This window comes from Gymnodraco acuticeps, unplaced genomic scaffold, assembly GCF_902827175.1.
Source record: "Gymnodraco acuticeps unplaced genomic scaffold, fGymAcu1.1, whole genome shotgun sequence".
Classification (NCBI taxonomy): Eukaryota; Metazoa; Chordata; class Actinopteri; order Perciformes; family Bathydraconidae; genus Gymnodraco; species Gymnodraco acuticeps.
Genome location: NW_022990966.1, coordinates 2,576,792 through 2,586,183, shown reverse-complemented (window position 1 = coordinate 2,586,183; position 9,392 = coordinate 2,576,792). Strand labels below are relative to the sequence as shown.

Below are 9,392 nucleotides of genomic sequence, written 5' to 3'. Positions count from 1 at the left end.
ATTCTTCTTATTCTTCTTCTTTCTTCTTCTTCTTCTTCTTCTTCTTCTTCTTCTTCTTCTTCTTCTTCTTCTTCTTCTTCTTCTTCTTCTTCTTCCTTTTTGTGGGTTGTATGCCGATTTTTCTCAGCATTGTGATGAGCTAGCATAAAATGTGTCCATCAGGGTGTGCCCTCGCTTGAATATATATCTTTTTTTAAAAGGGCATCCGGGGTGTTTTTTTAATTCTATATTCTCTGTCATGCTGCCTCAGCTCAGTGCCAGCCTGTGGGGTTTAAAAGCAGAGCTGGTGGGGGGCCGGCTGTGTAATGCTTACCCAGAAGTCGGTCATGGTTAAGGCAAAGGGAAGCTGGGAACTTTTTCCACATTAGCACAGCTGATTCCTGAGCATATCTGAACAGGTGAAATGGATTCTGAATGGCTGCTGAGCTTCGAGTGGTCTCTGGATGAAAACGCTCGACGTGGTTGTGGTTTTAAAAACTAGGGGGGCGTTGCACTCGAGTATTAATTGAAAAGTCTATCACTGTGGGAAATCATCCCCAGCTGCATCATGGGTAACATGGTGGCTCTTTGTTGGTAGTAGTACCCAGTTTAAGTGGAGCCATTGAAGATTCATTTAATTTAATTATGATTAATAATAAAAAAGCATTATGTATAGCACTTTCCACATGTTCAAGTTCAATACAGCACTCAAACAGAAATGTAGTTCAGGTCGAACATTAACACCTTGTTGCACACATGCAGCATACAAACATAATTAACAATTCAAGGAGGAACACAAACGTAAAAAGGTGTGATAGTAAAATACAAAATGATCCAGACAGATATCCCTCTCAGTAAAACAAAGGGAGACATAAGACACAGCGAATAAATACAATAAAATGATAAAACCTATAAAATAAAAATAATAATGATTAAAAGAGGGAAGTCGCTTGTAAAAAGCTAAACATGTCTTCAGCTGTCCTTTAAAAATATCCACTGAGTTTGCCCCTGTATTTTTTGATAATAAAAGTTATAATAATGTCCATAAAAAGAATAATGATTGCCTCTGTTTGGTCAAATTGAAATTGTTAGACATTCTTTTTTGATTTGTTAAGTACATGTTGCTTTCTGTCAGTAGAAGAGCTGGGTGTCGAGGGGTTTGGCCTTTCATTTCTAAATTAGCAGTTAAATCCCAACGTATTCTTTTCAACATAAGTGTCCTTGAGCATGTAGCTGAACTCAATTGCTCCTGGTGTGTCTATAGAAACATGTAAACTGGGTTGTACTGCAAACACACTTGATACTCTTTCAGTACCATGTCAAGACAACATACTGTACGAATGTTATATTTGCTGTATTTGATTTTTTTTTAAAAGAAGAAGGAATTATGTTTCCAGTATCCAGTCAGTCTCTCATAATTGTAAAGGCAGAAACAAGGCCTAGGAACTAGGGATGTACGATATTGTTTTTTTGAAACCGATACCGATAACTTCCTGCTTCTCAAGACCGATACCGATAACCGATAATAAACATTTTTTTACGCCACTAATTATTTTAACGCGATTTAACGGATGTGTATTTTTTTTTCCTCGGCCGCCCCGTAGTTTCAGAGCGCATCGAGTTTAAAATACCATCTACAAGCTGATGCTGACAGCCTCCTGACGCCCGCTTGTGGCAGACCACACTTCCACGCTCACTGGCAGGCACCGACTGGCTGTTGGGAGGACCGGGAGGGTGTGTGTATGTGTGGCCCGAGCGAGCGAGAGAGAGACCTTACGGCATTGTTGTTGTTAGCATCTGGTGCTAGCTAGCTGCGCTAACGGATATACGGAGCTGTTTAAATGAAAACAGAGGAGCGACATTTCGCCACAACTGCGCCGAGCACTTGACTTTATGCAGGAAGCCAGACAGTGGGACATTGTACGAAAAGTCAGCACACTCAGCACGGATAGTGCAACATGATTGCAGCGTCCAGGCAGCTCCGGTTCGAGCATATGCCTTGAGTTGCACATAGCTCCAACGCTCATACCACCGACGACATGTTTGTTTACTGTCCTGGCTTCATGGCCGCACACCATTTACGTCACAGCCAGGCATGAGTTAGGGAGCGCTGGATTTGTGAAGAACTCCCCTCTTCCTAAACCACTAATACCACAGTACTGGCAAAACGGGAGGAGCCGAGTGAAAAACAAGCGCCCCTCATCCCAATCCACCCACACCGCAGTATTTTTTTCTTTTTTTTTACCCAAAAAATATATTGTATATTATTGGCTATTAATACTGGTATCGGGTTTATCGGGATGACGTCATAATTCCTAATATCGGACCGATAATTATCGTGCATCCCTACTAGGAACTACTAGATAAGTTAATTAATTATTTAGTTGATTGATACAAAAAAAAACATTCAACAACATTTCTTAGGAAGGATTTCTTTTTCAGACAAACATTGTTTGGTTCCAGCTTTTCAAATGTGCAAATAGTGTGGTGCTTTTCTCTGCTTTCTATGATGGTTGAATATCTTTTGTCTGTAAGGACAGTTCTTGCAGACGTCAGACAAACCAAGCTAGTTGCCAGGAGTGTGGAAAACTGTAATGGGCTTATTTCATTTTTTCCAGACATTTTGTGAACTTGCAAAGAAATAAAAGCATGAAAGTTGCCGTTTTATAACCGTCTATGCTCAAGCTGCTGGCCCTTAAAGCTGGCGTTAGTTGACCAAAGATAAAAAGTCTCTGTGGGGATTATTAAAGTGGAACTTTGACTTTGTCTGTGGCTATTACATCTTCTCTTCCTACTTCTTTAACAAGCGGCAGCGCAGCATTTAATTGTCTGTTTCTTTTCTAAAACTCTCGTGTGTTAGAAAAGTAAAAAAATGGAGCTCTGTCTTTCCTTCTGTCAGAGTGGTGCTGCGTGTCTGCTGAAGGAGTGGTAGTGTGACCCTGAACCTCACTAATAACACAGCAGGGCTCTGACACTACAGCATAATGTTCAGCAGCCCAGGGTTTGTGTACAGCGTTATCAGTGTCGGCCTAATTATCATTAAATGGAACAGTAAACCCTCAGCTCTGTGATCGCAGATCATCATGTGTTGTTGTGTTGCCGCGGTCAAGGGGCCGATCGTTTTTTGGGGAGAGCCTGTGGTATGAGGCTGTGTTTAGCATACAGACAATGCTACCATTCAAGGCTGGCTGAATGCGGGTAAAAGCAGCCTTCTGTGGCAGGGTACTGCCAAGATGGAGTCCCTGCCATCCATGAGGGCCCAAGAAGGGGGGGGGAGGAAAGCAGATTAGTGTGTTTGGTTGTTGTCTTATACCCCGGCCACACGAGGACGAAAACGGTCGTTTGCGTTACTGTTTAGTGTCATATAGACCGTTCGGCCACACGAGGACGACCGCATACGGCACTAAACGACTGCGGAAACGATAACTGGTCCCAAGGTGGATAGAACGGCATACGCAACGCTCCGGGGGGTCCAACGGCTCCGTGTGTACGCCCTATACGATCATTTTCTGATAATGATGAGGCAATAGCCCCGCCTCTCCCCACCTCTGCTGCTCACCCCCGCGTCAAAGTAAACTGCACACTGAATTCAGATTATTTATCTTTCTCTCGATATGGACATAAACACGAGTGAAGTCTAATCTGACAGGACGGAGACACCTCTCAAACTACCTAAACTAGTTATAAATATGTTTATTTTTACTGTCGGCCGGGTCACTCATTACTGGATCAGCTGCTGCATGAAACAGACACTGGCGCTGTCCGAAGAGAGGGAGGAAAAAGAGAGGCTCCGTGTATTTTATTATTATATTATATAGAGTCGTTATTCATTTGTTTTAAAGCTCAATAAATAACAAAGAAGACCTTTGACCGGCACTTTTATAATTTTGTCTGAAGATTTAAACTTTAATACACGTTGACTGGCGAAAAACTCTGCCCTGTTCCCTCGGCCCCCACCGCGGAGAATAAACAGAAGGGCAACCATGACAACCATGCTTCTTCGCTGCTTTTGTGGAGGAAGTTACAGCGCCACGTACAGGCTCCTGCATGTACTGCAGCTTCTCCAGCGGTTGGAGCTAAACGGAGCGGTCTCATGTGGACAGACGGATGACTATTGCGTGTGGACGGAAGCTTTTTTGCGTTTGCGTTAATCCTATGCATTTTGCCGTTTTCGTCCTCGTGTGGCCGGGGCATTAAAGGCATAAGATTTTCTTTTTCATTCTAAGAAATTCCTACTTGTGGTTCTGTGTAGCTAATCGTACATCTCTTTCCCATGGCACTCTATTAGTAGATGTAGTCAGGGAATGGCAAAATGATTCAAACCAATGCCACAATGTGAATACAAATATGTTCCTGTTATATCTGTATGGCAGTATGACAAATGGATGAGGAATTACTTTTGAAAAAAGTTGTTCCTTGCCCAAATTGAAAAGAAAACACCAAATGTTCAATCTTTCTTCTAGTGATATATTACTTGTTTAAATCAATCACAATCTAAAATCATACCTGCCATGTATAATCAATATCATTAGAAAATGACAAATGCATTTTTAAACAGGGTTAGGGTTAGTTGTTTGGGTATGTTCAGTCTCACAGCTCTCTCCGTAGTGTTGTCTCTTGTGTAGTCTGCTTACGAGTCCTCATCCGTCCTCAGGCTCTGGGATCAGTTTGAAGGCCGACCGGGCTCCACTGAAGGCCTGCTGAGCGGCCAGACTGCCCTCTGCAGAGAGTAATGGCCCCCACTGCTGCTCGCCTGATTTATTCTGGGTTTTAGCTTACTGATGCAGAGGTAGACAAGTTTGCCCCATCCTGAGTCAAAGATGGACTTTAGGAAGTTTTATAGCTTGGTTGTGGGTGGATGGATTTGCTAACAAATAAACAGTAATACTATGCTTTGCTGCAATGGCAGTGACGCCATTCTATAAACAATCTATATGTCCACACAGAAATCTTTAATCTCATTGAACCTCACTAAGACTAAAACGTGTTGGTGTTTTCACTTTCCTCTAGTGTGTTTTATAGGTTATTGTGCATGTACATGGTCTGCAAAGTTTCTCTCCCACACCCAGCCAACCTCCCCTTGCCAGAAACACCTCGATTGGACTAGGGCTGAACGATTAATCGATTTTAAATTGAAATCGCGATTTTAAATGATGCGATTATCAAATCGCAAAGCCTGCGATTTTTTTAACATCGTTTTTTTTTTTATTATTTTTTTTTTTAAATTATTTTTATTTTAAATTTTTTTTATTTTTTATTGTGTGTCAGTCATCCACACCAATCAGAAGTGCTGTGCTCCACATGTACCAGCCATTGTTAATCAATCAGAAGTAGCCCATGATAGAAGGTGATAGACAGATTGATCCAATCACCTGCCATGTGCTTTTGAAAGTGCCTGCCCTTTCCAAATGGCTTCCAATGGAGCTTTAGATGGTTTGGTGAAACAAAGCATCTGGGTCAGGTTAGGGATGCTCCATCACGTGTTTCTATTACAGGGTGAATCTTAAACTGAAGCTTGACTTTAAAGCAACCCAACAGAAGTTTCATGTAAGTTTAGTTTTTTCACTTGTAGCTCGGGCTGCGGGGGTGCTAGAGACGGGAGCACGCTGATACGACCTTCCTAGCCGGAGTTATGGCCGCATTTTACAATAAACTTCCGTTGGGTCGCTTAAAAACAAATATCGCAATTCGAATCGCAAAATTTGTCAGAAAGATCGCAATTAGATTTTTTTCCCAAAATCGTGGTGCAGCCCTAGATTGGACTCATTGGTTTACCTTCGCAACATAGTGACATCATTACGTAATAGTTGCGCTTCTTTTGGCTAGTGCTCCAACACATTGTACGTGATAGTCTAAGGTAGTCATCAACCATCAATAACAAAGCCGGACAGCTAACCAATCAGAGCAGACTGGGCTCTGGTTTTTTGAACATTAAAGCATGGAAACCAAAACCTTGATTTTCGTCCGACATTGGAGATGTGTCTTCTAAGTTCCAAAAGTGATTGGTGTTTGGTATAATCTGCACTCAGCTGCTCTGTGATGCTGAAAATCAAAGGGAACATTTTGTTTGTGCAGATGAGGTGTATCTGCAGGGTGTGAGTGGAGATGGGATGCTTTTTAAGGCTGATGAAAGAATACATTAGCGTAGATTAAAAAGCTCTCTTCACATTGCAACTCTAACTCAAACAAAACCCTGAGGTCTGAAAGCACAGTAGCTTCGAAAACAGCCACTTGCTCATAATGAAATGTTCACTTGCACGCAGCCTTTTGTAGACTTTTATTGTCGGCCATGTTTGCTTCACAGCTCTCCTCCTCCGTGGCTGCTACCTTTGTACCTTTGTATTATCTCATGTATCTATTTAACAAACATCAACATGGGAGGATAGCATCTTTATTGTTTATCATCGATGCTTATGAGCGCAGTTATTGTGCACCTCACTAAAATGCACACAAGCAACTCCTGATGGGCCTGGGTCATAAAAAAAATCATTAGATATTAAAGAATGCTTCTGCCTGCTAACGTGCAAGCAATATCATGTGAGGTTATCTAATCTTTTTCACCACTCAATTGGGATATAACAATTCAATAAAAGTGTAATTTCTTCCCGAATATTCCGTAATTGATTTAAAATCTCATATCGGCTGCTTCACTAAGCTCAGACAGTCTGAAGGGAGACGCCGCTTCCCCCTCACTGACTCTGATCAGTCTGTGCACTGAAAGGACTGTTGTCACCTTTCAATGAGAAATCATGTTTGCTCTGCTCTCATGCTGCGCCACTTTGCCGTTTGTGGAGCACTTGGCCGCTCTGCAGGGATAGCACTGTTTGCATGAGAAAGAGCTGTTGTTGAAAGGCTCTGATATCAATGTGGGTCCAGTAACAGGAAGTGCAGACACTGGCTGGCTAATGATTGATCTCAGGACCTTTTTAATATTAAGATGATACATTTTCAGTTTTTATTACATTTCTCTAACTTTTGACTGCATGCTGCACGGGGGTCTAAACTACATTAATGTTTTTAAATGTAACTCAAACCCAGATCACTTCCCAGCATAACAGGCCTTTTCAACACACGGTTTTATATGGTCAGACTTTTATACCAAATTTCCCCAAAACGTTTTTTTGATCCTTGAATTTTTTTTATATTTAAGTCACTGCTTGAAAGTTGACATGCATTAAAAATAAAATAAATGCAGCTTTTGAATGATTCATTAAATTATCATATTGCAATACAAAATGTATTTTATTAGCTTTATATGATAATTGACATGGTTGATGAATTTAGTTTTGAATCTTTTTTGTAATTTCTTTACATTGTTTATTGTTGGATGTTCGTCAAAAGCTCATAGTAGGCTTAGGAAATAGTTCCTGACTTTTAGTTCAGTTTGCTCTTGTTTGATTCTAATTTCGGTCCCAAATATGTTCCAGATACAGATGGCTGCTTCTCCACTATAAAAACATGATTGTTTTATGATTTTACTGCCTCATGCTTGTAAATTGCCATAATATATTTGTATCAGTCATGGACAAGATGTTATCATGCTCTTCATGTTGTGTCTGTGCTATTATCATTTTTAGATTTTTTTACATTTAGCAGAAACTTGTCTTTCCTGAAAATGTGTTTGCATTGTTCTGAGAAATATCATGTCCTTATTAGCACCTGTTTTCAGTGGAACAGTGGGAGTCCTTTGGTTGATGTTGTGTTGAGTTCAGGGGAGATAAGAGCTGTTTGTGTGTTATGTTGACTGTGAGCAGAGAGTCCCTGCAGGCCGGGCTGCATTATCACCGAGAGATCTGTAATTACAGCGTTAGTGTACTTGTTAGTTAACCGCTGAGACCTGCTGTGAGAAAAGAAGTGGGTGGAAGTACTCTGAAACAGTGAGCCAGCAATACACAGAGCCTCATGTGTGGTTTCAGTGTTAAATCAGGTAAAGATCAACAGCAGGTTACATTTTTAGTGGTTAAACTCTTTATTTGCTGATACTCTGACTCCAAGTCCATCCCTCGGAGGAGCGTTGTTGCAGTATCGAGTCATAAGTCTGGCTTGTAAAGTTGTCGTTAACTTAGCAACACACACCCTTGGCCCTGGACTTGGAGCCCACTCAGCTAGGCTATTGGCCCACCCTTCTGCAGCTATGGTTGCAGGCGAAGTTTTCAATAACAAGAAGTTTCAGCTCACTTGTTGCCTGGGTGCCAAAATAAACTCTGTTATGCAATGCTCAACAGGGATCAGACTGTTCTGATCATGATTATTTCATCCATTTCCTGCTGAAGTTTTCAAAGATTAACATCTGGTTATTAATTAAGTGGAAATAATTAAATGTGTAATAGATCTGACTTTATGATAGTAAGTAAGTAAAGTTTATTTATAAAGCGCTTTTCACAGACAAAGTCACAAAGTGCTTGACAAAACAATAAAACATCCTCATAGGAATCGTACAATGATAAATGACCACACAAGCCACGTGTTAAGAAGTCATAAAAGCACCAAAAACACAGTAAAAACACAATGAAAACCAAATAAAAACATAGTATCAAATAGAATAAAATCAAGCACACCGGTTACCCAAACGCCTGCCCAAACAGGAATGTCTTTAAATTAGTTTTAAAGGAATCAACGGAGTCAGCAGACCGTAGATGAGCAGGCAGAGCGTTCCATAGCTTAGGAGCCACGGCCTCGAACGCTCGATCACCGCGGGTCTTAAGGTGGGTACGTGGGACAGACAGTAAATTGTGCATGTGTGACCTGAGTGGGCGGGCTGATGTATATGGATGAATTAGGTTAGCCACATTTTGCAGGAGTCTGACCGTGCAATGCTCTGATTTTGAGAGTGAGGACTTTGAACTGTATCCTATAAGCCAGTGGTTCTCAAACTGTTTTCAATCATGTACCCCCTTTGAAAAAAAAATTCAGCCAAGTACCCCCTGATCAGCGCAAAACTAATTTGTTAAGGAAAAAAAGCCTATAGAGGTACAGTACAGTGCTGCTGCACCATCAGTGTCTGATTTATTAAAACAACATTGTAACTGAGAAACACTTAAATGCTGCATTTCAAATGTTTACAATCCATCACTAAATTCATGGCAAACCAATTTTAACATCATGAGACATCACTGACACGAGATTAGTTGCATTGAACTGATCTTTTTAATAAGTTGTACTTACAATATAGTGAGAAACATGGGCTTGTGCTTCACTGAGGATCTTTGTCATTCTGACAGGGAGGCAACTGCAGTTATTACACTTCGCGTTTTGAAATATGTGTAAATCTGTTAATATAAAACCCACACTGCTCAAACTTCGTTACTTCTCCTAAAATTGGTATATTTATTTATTTTGGGGCGTGGGGAATGAAGAGAACAAAATATGAGCATTTTATGAGCATGGGATTTTGACTCCTCATAAAAACATTA

At 40.9% G+C, this 9,392-nt stretch overlaps 1 protein-coding gene across 1 annotated transcript in view; it reads left to right on the top strand.

Annotated features, from left to right (window-relative positions):
* Positions 1 to 9,392, top strand: part of atrn (attractin) — a 166,361-nt gene that overhangs the window by 1,392 nt on the left and 155,577 nt on the right.